At 36.8% G+C, this 12,302-nt stretch overlaps 1 protein-coding gene across 5 annotated transcripts in view; it reads left to right on the plus strand.

Annotated features, from left to right (window-relative positions):
* LOC138753335 (inositol-tetrakisphosphate 1-kinase-like) overlaps positions 1-12,302 on the plus strand; it is a 262,270-nt gene that overhangs the window by 71,838 nt on the left and 178,130 nt on the right. The gene's annotated exons all lie outside the window — the stretch shown is intronic.

Genomic DNA, 12,302 nt, shown 5'->3' on the forward strand with positions numbered 1-12,302 from the left:
GGGAAGAGTTACGGTCACTGCGAAATCAGTTGACGCTTGCGAGTGAATTCGCAAATCCAAATGGAGAGGGGAGATGTGGTTGCCCGACAAGGGATAAAGGGCAACTCAGGAAGGGGAGAGGATAGTGGGGTTAAAGAAATTTTAGATAGGAGAATAAGGGAAATGTATTATGTTTTAGAAATGTTGTCTTATAAAGTGTTCAAAAAAATAAAGCAGAAATGGATAAGAAGGGAAGGTGGTGATGAGGAAACAGAAAGGAAAGATAAACAAAGTATGAAATGACTATGTTGAACTATATGACTTTAAATATTAATGGAATACATAACCAAATCAAAAGGAAGAAACTGTTAAATTTACTTGAAAAAAGAAAAAATTGATATAGCATTCATACAAGAAACACATCTAACTGAAGTGGAACACAAGAAATTATAGAGAGATTGGATAGGACATGTAACAGCAGCATCATATAATTCAAAAGCCAGAGGAGTAGCTATATTAATCAATAAAAATGTACCAATCAAAATAGAAGAGGAAATAATAGATCCAGCAGGGAGATATGTAATGATATATTCAGAATTTTGGAATTTACTCAATGTATACTCACCTAATGAAGAAGATCAAAAATTTATGCAAGATATCTTTTTGAAGATAGCAGATACGCAAGGGAACATACTAATAGGAGGGGATTTTAACCTTAATTTGGACTCAAACATGGATAAAACTGGGAAAAAAACTAACAGAAAGAACAAAGTAACCAAATTTATAATTAAATCGATGCAAGAAATGCAACTTTTGGATATATGGAGGAAACTACACCCAAAGGAAAAGGAATATTCATATTATTCGGGTAGACACAAAACATACTCAAGGATAGACCTATTCCTGTTATCAGCCCACATTCAAGGGAGAGTTAGGAAAACGGAATATAAAGCTAGACTATTATCGGACCACTCACCCCTGTTATTGGCAATAGAGCTAGAGGACATCTCAGCAAGAATGTATAGATGGAGATTAAACTCCATGCTACTTAAAAGGCAGGATTTTAGAGAATTAATTGAACGAGAAATTAAAATGTACTTTGAAATAAATACGGAATCAGTGAAAGATAAGTTTATACTATGGGACGCAATGAAAGCGTTCATCAGAGGGCAAATAATAAGTTATGTAACCAAGATGAAGAAGGACTACAATCAGGAAACAGAGCAGTTGGAAAGGGAAATAGCAAATATAGAAAAAGAATTAGCAATGAAGGAAGACACAACTAAAAGAAGAGAATTGGCAGATAAAAAAATAAAATATGAAACACTACAAACATACAAGGTGGAGAAGAACATAATGAAGACAAAACAGAAATATTATGAACTAGGAGAAAAAATGCAAAAAATTCTAGCGTGGCAACTTAAGACAGAACAAACTAAAAGAATGGTATTGGCATCAAGGAAAAAGGTCAAACAAATCACATATAATCCAACGGAGATTAATGAAAACTTCAGAGAATTCTACGAACAATTATACCAAACTAAAAACGAAGGGAAAGAAGACAAAATAGATGAATTTTTAACTAAAATTGAACTACCAAAATTACAAACAGAGGAACAAAATAAATTAACAGAACCATTTGAAATAGTAGAAATACAAAAGATAATAAAAAAACTACCGAATAATAAAACACCAGGAGAGGATGGATTCCCAATAGAATTCTATAAAACATTTAAAGATTTATTAATTCCTCCCCTCCTGGAAGTAATCAACCAGACTGATAAAACACAAAGCTTACCAGATTCATGCAAAACATTAATAATTACAGTAATACCAAAGACAGGGAAAGATCCATCCGCACCAGCGTCATATAGACCAAAATCTTTACTTAACACAGATTATAAGATAATAGCTAAACTATTAGCAAACAGATTAGCCGACTATGTACCAAAAATAGTAAATCTAGACCAAACTGGATTTATTAAAAAAAGACGAACAACAGACAATATTTGTAAATTTATTAACTTAATTCATGCAGTAGAAGGAAATAAAGCTTCAACAGTAGCGGTTGCTTTAGACGCAGAGAAGGCCTTTGACAGAGTAGAATGGAATTAGTTATTCAAAGTACTACAAAAATTCAGCTTACCAGAGAAATATATTAATTGGATTAAAGCATTATATAAGGGGCCATTGGTGAAAGTGACAGTAAATGGATATATATCAAAACAATTTAACTTAAGCAGATCAACAAGGCAGGGATGCCCACTATCGCCCTTATTGTTCGGGTTAGCCATAGAACCACTAGCAGAATTGATAAGAACAGAAAATAAAATAAAAGGGATAAAAATAAAAGACAAGGAATATAAAATCAGTTTATTTGCAGATGATGTTATAGTATACTTAACAGAACCAGAAATATCAATAAAAGAATTACATAAGAAATTGAAGGAACATGGAGAAGTGTCGGGATACAAGATTAACGCAAATAAAAGTGAAGCAATGCCAATGAATAATGCGGATTTCTCAAAATTTAAGAAAGAATCACCATTCAGATGGCAAATGCAAGCAATGCGGTACTTAGGTATACAAATAAATAAAAACCTCGGCCATCTATATAAACTCAATTATTATCCACTAATGAAAAAATTACAGGACGACTTAGAGCATTGGAAAGACTTACCACTAACACTAATAGGAAGGATAAACTGTATTAAAATGAACATTTTCCCAAGGATACAATACCTATTTCAGGCATTGTCAATACACTTGACAGAGAAATTCTTCAAGGAGTTAAAGAAAATAATAAGGAAATTTTTATGGAAAGGGGGGAAACCGAGGATAGCACTAGATAAATTAACAGAATGGTATAAATAAGGAGGCTTACAACTGCCAAACTTTAAAAATTATTATAGAACCGCACAATTAAGATACCTATCAGATTTTTATCAAACAAGGGAAAAGCCAGATTGGACTAGATTAGAACTAGATAAGATAGGGGAGAAGATACCTGAACATATATTATATAAATGGGATGAAAAATTGGTACAACGTAGGAATTCTCCAGTATTACATTATCTGCTCAATATTTGGAAGAAGATTCATGTAGAAAGGAATAAAACAAATTACCAACTACCAAAACTAATACTGATGCAAAATCAGCTAATCCCTTTTACAATAGATAACCTTTCCTTTAGAGAATGGGAGAAAAAAGGGATCAAAAGAATAGAAAATTGTTTTTCAGGAAATAGATTATTATCCTTTGAACAAATGAAGGATAAATATAATATAACTCAAGATACAGTGTTGGCATACTACCAACTGAAATCCTACTTGAAGGACAAATTGGGAAGCAGTCTGAGGTTACCAGAGGGAAGTAATTTTGAATATGTGATTACAGACACAATGATAATCAAAAAATTTGTAACAAACATGTATATTAAACTACAAGAAAAGGAGAATGAGGAAACAAATGGTAAAACTAAACAAAAATGGGAACAAGATCGAAACATAAAGATAAAGAAGGAAACATGGGAGAAGTTATGCTCAGGAACTATGAGAAATACAATAAATACGAGGTTATGTATGATACAATATAACTGGATGCACAGGCTATATATTACACCTCAAAAGTTAAATAAATGGGACCCAACAGTATCTGACAGATGTTTTCGCTGTAAAAAGGAAATGGGAACAACAATTCATGCAATATGGACATATGAGAAAGTAAAAAAATTTTGGGAAGATCTAAATCAGATATTAAATAAAATCACTAAAAGCAATATACAAAAAAACCCAGAGATCTTCCTCCTAAGTAACATAAAAAAACCAAAGAATTTGGACTTGATTTGGATGGTGCACAAAAAAGATTTGTTATGATAGCCCCAGCTGTAGCAAAAAAATGTATTATGTCAGCTTGGAAATTAGAAGATAATTTGAGAATACAACAATGGTATATAGAAATGAATAAATGTATTCCATTAGAAAAAAATAGCATATAATTTAAGAAATAATATTACAATATTTGAACAAATATGGGAGCCATACATGAAACATAATAGAGAAAACCTACCGTGGATATCCACCACCTAAAATGACAGAAGGAGAAGAGAATGAAAAGAACTGACTCAGTGGAATTTCTTGTTTGTTTTTATTGAGTGACAACATTGTTTGACGGGTTTAATGTATCCTATTTTCTGAATGGGAGGGAAGGTAGGGAGGGAGGGGGGGAGAAAACGACACTGTATATGTTCAAGAGGGAAAATGTATGTATCTTGATCAATGTGGTTTATAGTGTGAAAAATAAAAAATTAAAAAAAAACTTTGCTGCCAACTTGCACCCACCCTTAAATTCAGTGTCCCCTTGATGGACCTCTCCATGTCCATCTCAGGAGATGAACTATCTGCTGATATTCATTGCAAACCACCGACTCCCATAGTTACCTGGCCTACACCTCTTCCCATCCAGTCTCTTGGAACAACATTATTCTTGTTGCATCTGTTCCTGGGATGAGGCCTTCATTTCCAGGACACCTAAAATCTCTTCTTCCTTCCTGTTGCCACTGAGTCTGTTTCCTCATCTTCCCCACTTCATGCACCATTTCCACTCTCGCTCTATGTCCTCTCAGTGGTGCTCACTTTTCACTCCACTGTTCATCCAGCACATTTTTTAAAATTTAAGTTCATTTAAATTAAATTTAGACAGACAACATGGTAACAGGTAACATGGTAGCATGGTAACAGCTCATGAGTCTGTGCTGCCAAATTTACTCCTCATTAACCTACACCCCCAGTATGTTTTGTACAGTGGGAGGAAACCAGAGCCCCCAGGGAAAACTCACGCATGGGGAGAATGTGCAGACTCCTTACAGAGAGCGCGGGATTCAAACCCTGGACTTGATTGCTGGCGCTGTAAAGGCGTTGTGCTAACCATTAAGCCACACTTCTTCGATACTTTTTTCCCCTTCCCCACTCCCTTTGGTCTTCAGCCCTACTTCTTTCCTGGTCAGCCTATCCCACCATCATCTGTCTAGTAGTCGATTCCTATGATCTCTTTGCTCCTCCCTCTCCCTTCGCCCTCCATCTTATGCCTGCAATCTTCCATTCCCAACTTCATCTTCCAAGGCCCCCTCCCAAAAAGCTGACTGTTTTTCTCTCTTGGGATGTTGCCTGACCTGCTAAATCCCTCCAGCTTCTCATTAGATTTAATATTACCTGGTGTTTGTTTGTTGACTTCTCACACTGTGCATCCTTCACTGTGGAATTGTTTCCCTGAAAATAATCTATTGTCTAAACTGCTTGGACTTTTACTGGTTGGAACTTGTTCCTCTCTTGATGCTATTTTTAGTTCGAAACAGTATTCCAGATCTTGCTTTCAAAATGGTATTCTAGATATCTCCTGGTTGGTCCAGTCAAGAATGTACTGCTCCTGCGCTCTATCATTCCTGTCATCTTGAGTTCATCTCTTTCTAGAGCACCCCCTCTCCTCCATAAAGTTTCAGAGGTTCCATAATTAATTCTCAGGCTTCTAGAATGATGGCAGTCACAACCTCGCTACTCCCTGCAGGCTTGAATAGTGACTGGAAGTGGGTCAGTGCTCTGGGATGTGGATGGTCTTAAGTGTGACTTCCTGTGATTTCTGCTTAACTTCAGCTACATTGATCAGCATTTCCTTTTGGCTGACTCATTGGGAGAGGGAGAATCCAGGTGGAGGAGGTAAAATGGCCCCCATTAAAATTGGTACAACGTCAACAGTTTTTAATCATCATCCCATTTTTGGCATGCTGTTGACAAGTTGTGATTTTTTTTAAATTACTTCTAATGCACACATTTTGTCATGTGATAAAATATTATGATCTCATTTGCATATTTTAATGTGGAAATCCAGCATGGTAACGGGGCACTTCTGGCTCACAAGCCCACACCAGCTAAATAAATTAATTTGACCAATTAATCGACAAACCCTTTGAAATGTGCGAGGAAACCCCCACAGACACTGGGCAAAAGTACAGATTCGTTCCAGGCAGCGTGGATTTGAACCTGGGTCACTGGTGCTGTAATAGCATTATACTCACAACCATACGAACCCTGCTGCCCTGACTCGTCGTCCATCTCACTTTGCCGATCCAAACTTGGTATCATCTGCACTTTCTTCAGACTGAAGAGTGAAAGCAGGAGGTGACGAGTTCTTTCCTGCACACTAATTTGCATTTGATTCTGTCTGGTGAGGGAAGGGAGCAGGGGAGCCCACATAGCACCTTTGGCTTGAAGTGTTCGTATGCACTCTGTGGACCACTTATGCTCAGTGGTTAGGGCACTGACTTTATAATCCAAGGGTCGCATGATTTTTCCTCACTGGGGCCTCATTTCTGTGTGGGGCTCTGGACATAGTTACGACTCTGCCTTACGGTAGACAGAGTTGATGAATTTCATGTATGTCACATTCTAAATGTTGTATTATGTGACAATAATGGAACCTTTACCTTTACTTTAAATTGCAATAAGCAATGTTGTGCACAAAGGGAGGTCATATTAATCAAATTACAAATGGAATCCCAAATCTCATCAGAGAATTAAAAATTCAAATCCTGTTCCCAGTCTCTCTTTGATCTTAACTAATGAGGCCATTCTTAAATCAAGCACATTGTTATAAATAAGAGATATTCAACCTTTATAAGAAAGTTGTAAATCAAAAAGTAAATCAAGGATGTTTGCTTTCGGAAAGTCAGGGATCTGAGATTAAGCAAACACACACACAATGGTTAAATGATATGTTTTGTTTTAGTTTTAGAAAAAAATTAGATATGCCATTAAAAATTTAAATACTAATTTCTTAAAGATATGGGGCCCTTTTATAGACCATTACCACAATCTAAAGTTTTAGGGTTGTTATAAGGTTTGATGCTGAGCTGTCTATTTCCAGGTTATTGCCACTTGATACTCGTGTTAGTTTTTTTCCAGTCTTGTGTAGTGATAGTGGTAATGTTTTATTTTCTTGTAATTTGAATTTCAATATATAATTGTTTAATTTCTGTATTATTGCAAACTTCAATAAAAATATCTTAAAAACAAAGACTTGAAGTGAACAAATATTTGGCAATTTCTTAAATCAACCACCCTGGTCAGGACAGAATCACCTGCTTCTGTGTTGTAAAGAAAGAAAATGGAAAGTCCAGAAGTACACAAAAATATGTGATATTGCATGTTCTTGATCTGATGAAAACATCCAGAGCATTGCATCACTCCAGTCAACTGTTCATGGTGCTACTGGGAGCTTTACTGTGCTATGGGTATTCTATGTTACATGGTTCCCATAAAGTTGCTTGTATTTCTTGTGTGCTTCCAGACATTCGAGGGTTGGTGGGCTTTCCCACTGAAATGTTTGAGGGCATTGACCTCAAACATAGACGGTGACCAAGAGTGGGAACTCTCTATTGCACTCAAATCCATCTCCCCTTCTTTCCACCACTGTTAACTTGCCAGGTCAGCCTTGTACAGTTACAGCACCCAAACTGGTTTGGAATTGGTTCAGTCAGCACACCCAAGTGTTAACAGCAAGTAGCAGCTCTTTTTCCATTGCCACTGATTCTTTCAGTCAGAGGTGTAAAATGTACTTTTAAGACCTGAAATCCAATCATCTACCTCTAAGCGCAAGTCTGCTTCCTTGGTAATAATGTGTGAATACAATTTTTTTAAAGTTTTTTTTTCCCCCTTTAGAAATGGGTTCGTAGTGGTGAAAAAGGGAGGGCTTTAGATTCCTGGGAGGGGGGTTGGGTCATGTTCTGGGGATGATGGGAGCTGTACAGACCCAAATAGTTGCACCCCAACAGGGTTGGGAAATGCAGCCATATGGTCTGTTGGAGAGGCTTTAATTTCTTTTGCATATCAAAGGACTGATGGCTTGGTGCCAGGACAACAACCTGCCCCTCACTGCTCGCTTATTAGAGACTCCTGGGAAAGAGGCAGACTTTGCTTCCCAGTTTGCATCAACGGCAGGAAGAGAGCAGATAGATTTAGTTCCCACGTACAAACTCCTCCAGTGACTTGTCCTAGTCCACCCATGTCGATGCAATGGTCAGGGAAGTGCACAAGAGTCTGTACTTCATCAGAAGCTTGAAGAAATGTCGCCTTAGCTTCAAAAGGTGCACCTTTGAAAACATCCTATCAAAGGAACAGGAACTCTTCTGCTCGAGACTGCAAGAAACTATGGAGAGTTGTGAACTTGACTCATTCATCCCCTATCCCCACCACCGACTCCATCTATACCTCCTGCTACATTGAAAAAGCAACTGATGTATTAAAAGACTCCTCCCACCATGGCCACACTTTTATCACCCCCTTCTGTCAGGTAGAAGATTTTGAGGAAGTTGAGGCACTGATGTGCTTTCTTGGCCAGTGCATCTATGTGGGTAGAGCAGGATGGGTTACTAGAGAAGTATACATCTTGGGACTTGAAGCTATCTACTATCTCCACTTTGTTACTATTGATACGGACTGGGGAGTGAGATTCTCTGGTGGTTAGCATTCTCCCTACGTGTGGAAAGAACCTGTTCCTCAGCCTGGTGGTGCAGGCTCTGATACTCCTGCATCTCTTTCCTGACGGGAGCAGCTGAAAGATGCTGGGTGGATGTGGTCCTTAATGATTTTGTGCGCCCTCTTTAGACAATGATCCCAGTAGATCATGTTGATGCCGAGGTGGGGAAGGGAAGGGAAACGCCACTTTTGTTTTGGAAAATTTTATTTTTCATTGGCATATAAATTCCTGTTCAAATAACAATATAACATAGAAATGATGCAAAATGATATATAAACTTTTTATTCACCTGCCCCAAAGAAAAAGGGAGAAAAAAAAGAGAAAACACCTGAATTTATTTATCATTCATTATTCATATATTCCTAACATATTATTCTATCCTGAGCATATTAATTGGGAGGAGTGGGTGTTATGGACGATGTGGATGGACTCTTACTGATGAAATCCTATATGGTTTCCAAATAATATAAAAATTTTCAGGTTGATTCCTTAAATTTTAAGTAATTTTTTCCAATGGTATAAAATTTTGAATTTCCATTTGCCATCTCTCCAACCTTATAAAATTATCTGACTTCTATGTTACTGCTATAAATTTCTGAGCCACCGCTAATGCTACACTAAAAAATGTTTGTTGATATTTGTGTAACTTCAATTTAGTATAAATGTCATATAAATCACCAATCAAAAATATTCTGGGATCTGTTGGTATCTGTTTCTTCATAATTTGTCCCAATAATATATTAAAATCTTCCCAAACTTTTCCACTTTTTCACAAAACCAAACTGCATGTAATAAGGTTCCTGTTTCTTAGTTACATCTGAAACATTTGTCAGAACAATTTGAAGTGAGTCCATGTAATTTATACGTAGTATAATTGGTGTAAAAAAAATTATATTGTATCATTTGATATCTAACATTAATTAGTTACACTCTCCTGGCACAATCTTGACCAGGCCTCATCATGAATTTGTATATTTAAATCTTTTCCCTTTTTTTTTGACTTAAATAGTTCCTTTTTCTGTATTGTCTTGAAATTGTATATACATATTAATAATGTTTCTCAATAAGTGTATGAATTATTAAATACTCAAATGAGCTCTGTTCTGGAAGTCTAAAATTTGCACCTAATTTTTAAAAATATGATTTAAGATAATAGTTTGAAAAAAATAGTTTTATTTGGTATATTGAATTTCTTTCATTTGTTCAAAATTCAAGAAAAAAGAAACCCATGAAACAATCTTTTTATCCTCTTTATCCCATTTAAAGTAAAAGGAATGTGGATTTTGCTTTAACTTCATCTTAGATAGTTGATCATTCTTAATTCCTCTTTGTAAATGAATTCCATTCCATTATCTTGGATAAATGTTTTTAAAATTGGTACTCCTTTCAAGGGTTCCTTGTTCCATTTATACAAAAAATGTTCTGGATTTGTTTCTCCTATATTATTCATTTCAATATGTACCCACGCTGTCTTCTCTGCAGTTTGATTACAGGAGGATAAAAATATGAATTGAGCTGCTTTATAATAATTCTTTAAATTCGGCTACCGCAGTCCTCCATGATTAAATTTCCAAGTTAATTTTTCCAAAGCTAACCTTGGCATTTTATCACGCCAAATAAATTTTCTTACACTTTTTAATTCTTCAAAAAAACTTTGTTGGTATTGGAATGGATAACGACTGAAATAAATATTGCAACCTTAGAAAAATATTCATCTTTATATAATTTATCCTTCCTATTATTGGTAAATCTTTCCATCTCTTTAAATCTTCATTGATTTTTTTTGGTAATGGTAGATAATTCAATTTAAATAAATTATTTAAATTTCTATCAACATGAATTCCAAAATATTTAATCGCTTCCTATTCCCACTTAAACTTCATCACCTGCTGTCTTAATGTATAGTCCCCATCATTCATAGGCATCACTTCACTCTTTACTGCATTGACTTTATCAAACCATATTCTGCCAATCGTACATTTATTTTCAATTTTATTTCTGGTTCTCTAGGATATAATATAACATCATCTGCAAACAAGCTAATTTTACGTTCTCTATCGTCTATCGTAAAACCCTTAATCTCATTATCTCTCCTTATCAGTTCTGCCAATGGAATGCAAATAAAAGTGGTGATAATGGGCATCCTTGTGTAGATGGCCAAGGGAAACTCCACTGATCCTCTCTGCCACTCTTATGGTCTTGTGAATTTGACCTCCAGTCCTTTTCTCTGCAGCAACCATATTGCACTATGAAGCAGCCGGCCAGGATGTTCTTGATAGAGCTCCTGTTGTGCCTTCCTCACAAGTCCACATAGTGCACCTGTCAATTTAATGACACCGCTGCATCCCAGTTGCAACTTATTACTTGTAATATCACTAAAGGTGAACTGGATGCTCCTGCAGTATTAATAAAGGATAAATTGATTGAAGCAAGACTGACACTTATTTATTATTGATGGCTCCCATTAGCTACAATTAACCAATGTGAATCTCTCTCAATATATTGTTGAGCTTCTGGAAAAAATGAGGAATGTGGCAGGCTAACTGGTAACCTTGAGGGATTTACTACTTCCATGAGCATTTGAAAACATTGGAAGATTTGAGGGTGGTAATAGTGACGTCAACGATGATATTAATGGTCTTCTGTTCCTCTTTCGACTTGTAGGCAGTCTTGCTAGTTTTTGAAAGCTGAGTAACTACTTTTCTTTCTGCATCTCCCTCCAAAATCCAAGAGTTGCTTTCATGTCCTTGGAACCGAAGCCTGGATGTCCAGAAGTAAAAGTTAGTGAGCGAAGTGTAAAAACTCAAGTGGTTGAGCCAACACACTGCAGAACCTACACATTGATCCTGTTCTCTTCACTGACCTGGTTTGAGTCAATAGCCCCTTTTAAATGGCAACAGCTGGGTATCCCTCCTGGGACTCGGGTGCGATTACTGGGCAAAGGTGCTAGAAGCACCTTTTAAATTGCAGAGGAATCGACCCATTATATCGCCAACCCAGCAACACAAGAGGGATCCTGCCCAGAAATGACGCATCACACACTTACCAGAAGTACTGCCGGATGTTCAGATGCTGGCTGCCTGGTGACGCACGCACGCAAGCGCTGACATCACTGGAATAAGTGGGTTGGCCATTTTCCTGTGCAAATTGCCTGTGGACTCAATCGAGGTAAGTTTAACTGGGGTCCCTGACTACCTCTGAGGTAGGTCAGGGACCCGATTGGATTCCGACGAGATTGACTGGGTCTGACCCTTTCTATCTGCCGCAAAACTGGGGCACTAACTGGGTGAATTGCCTGGTTCACCCCATTTTCCATGGCAGTTTGAAAGGTCCTATTAATGTGACTGTCCCAAAGCAGCTTGGTGATCTCTGCAAACCAATCACCTCCAGTTGAGTACTGTCTCGGAGCAGAAAGCAGGACAGAGAATTAAATTATCTAAACAAAACACAACTTAGCAAAAGATCACCCTCATAATATTTGAAAAAACTGTTAATTAGCTTAGGAGGAAAAGTGAAGAGAATTGTAAGGTGAGGACATATTCTCTAGAGAAAAAAAATCAGTTGGATTACATTTTTAAATTAAATTTAGACTTTATGGCACATGTTCCTCAATCAAATATTTGTAAATTGTGCAAATCTCTTTTACTGCAATGCAGCAACTTGTCCAAATTTCAATGGCACCTCCCAAACATGAAGTGCTTTGCCCAGAAGGATTCTGGATGTAGATTTGCAATCCTCTCCAAGTCATTGCATATCCTGATTTCAATCTGCCACAGTGCCTTCACTCTTGATC

This window comes from Narcine bancroftii, chromosome 2, assembly GCF_036971445.1.
Source record: "Narcine bancroftii isolate sNarBan1 chromosome 2, sNarBan1.hap1, whole genome shotgun sequence".
NCBI lineage: Eukaryota > Metazoa > Chordata > Chondrichthyes > Torpediniformes > Narcinidae > Narcine > Narcine bancroftii.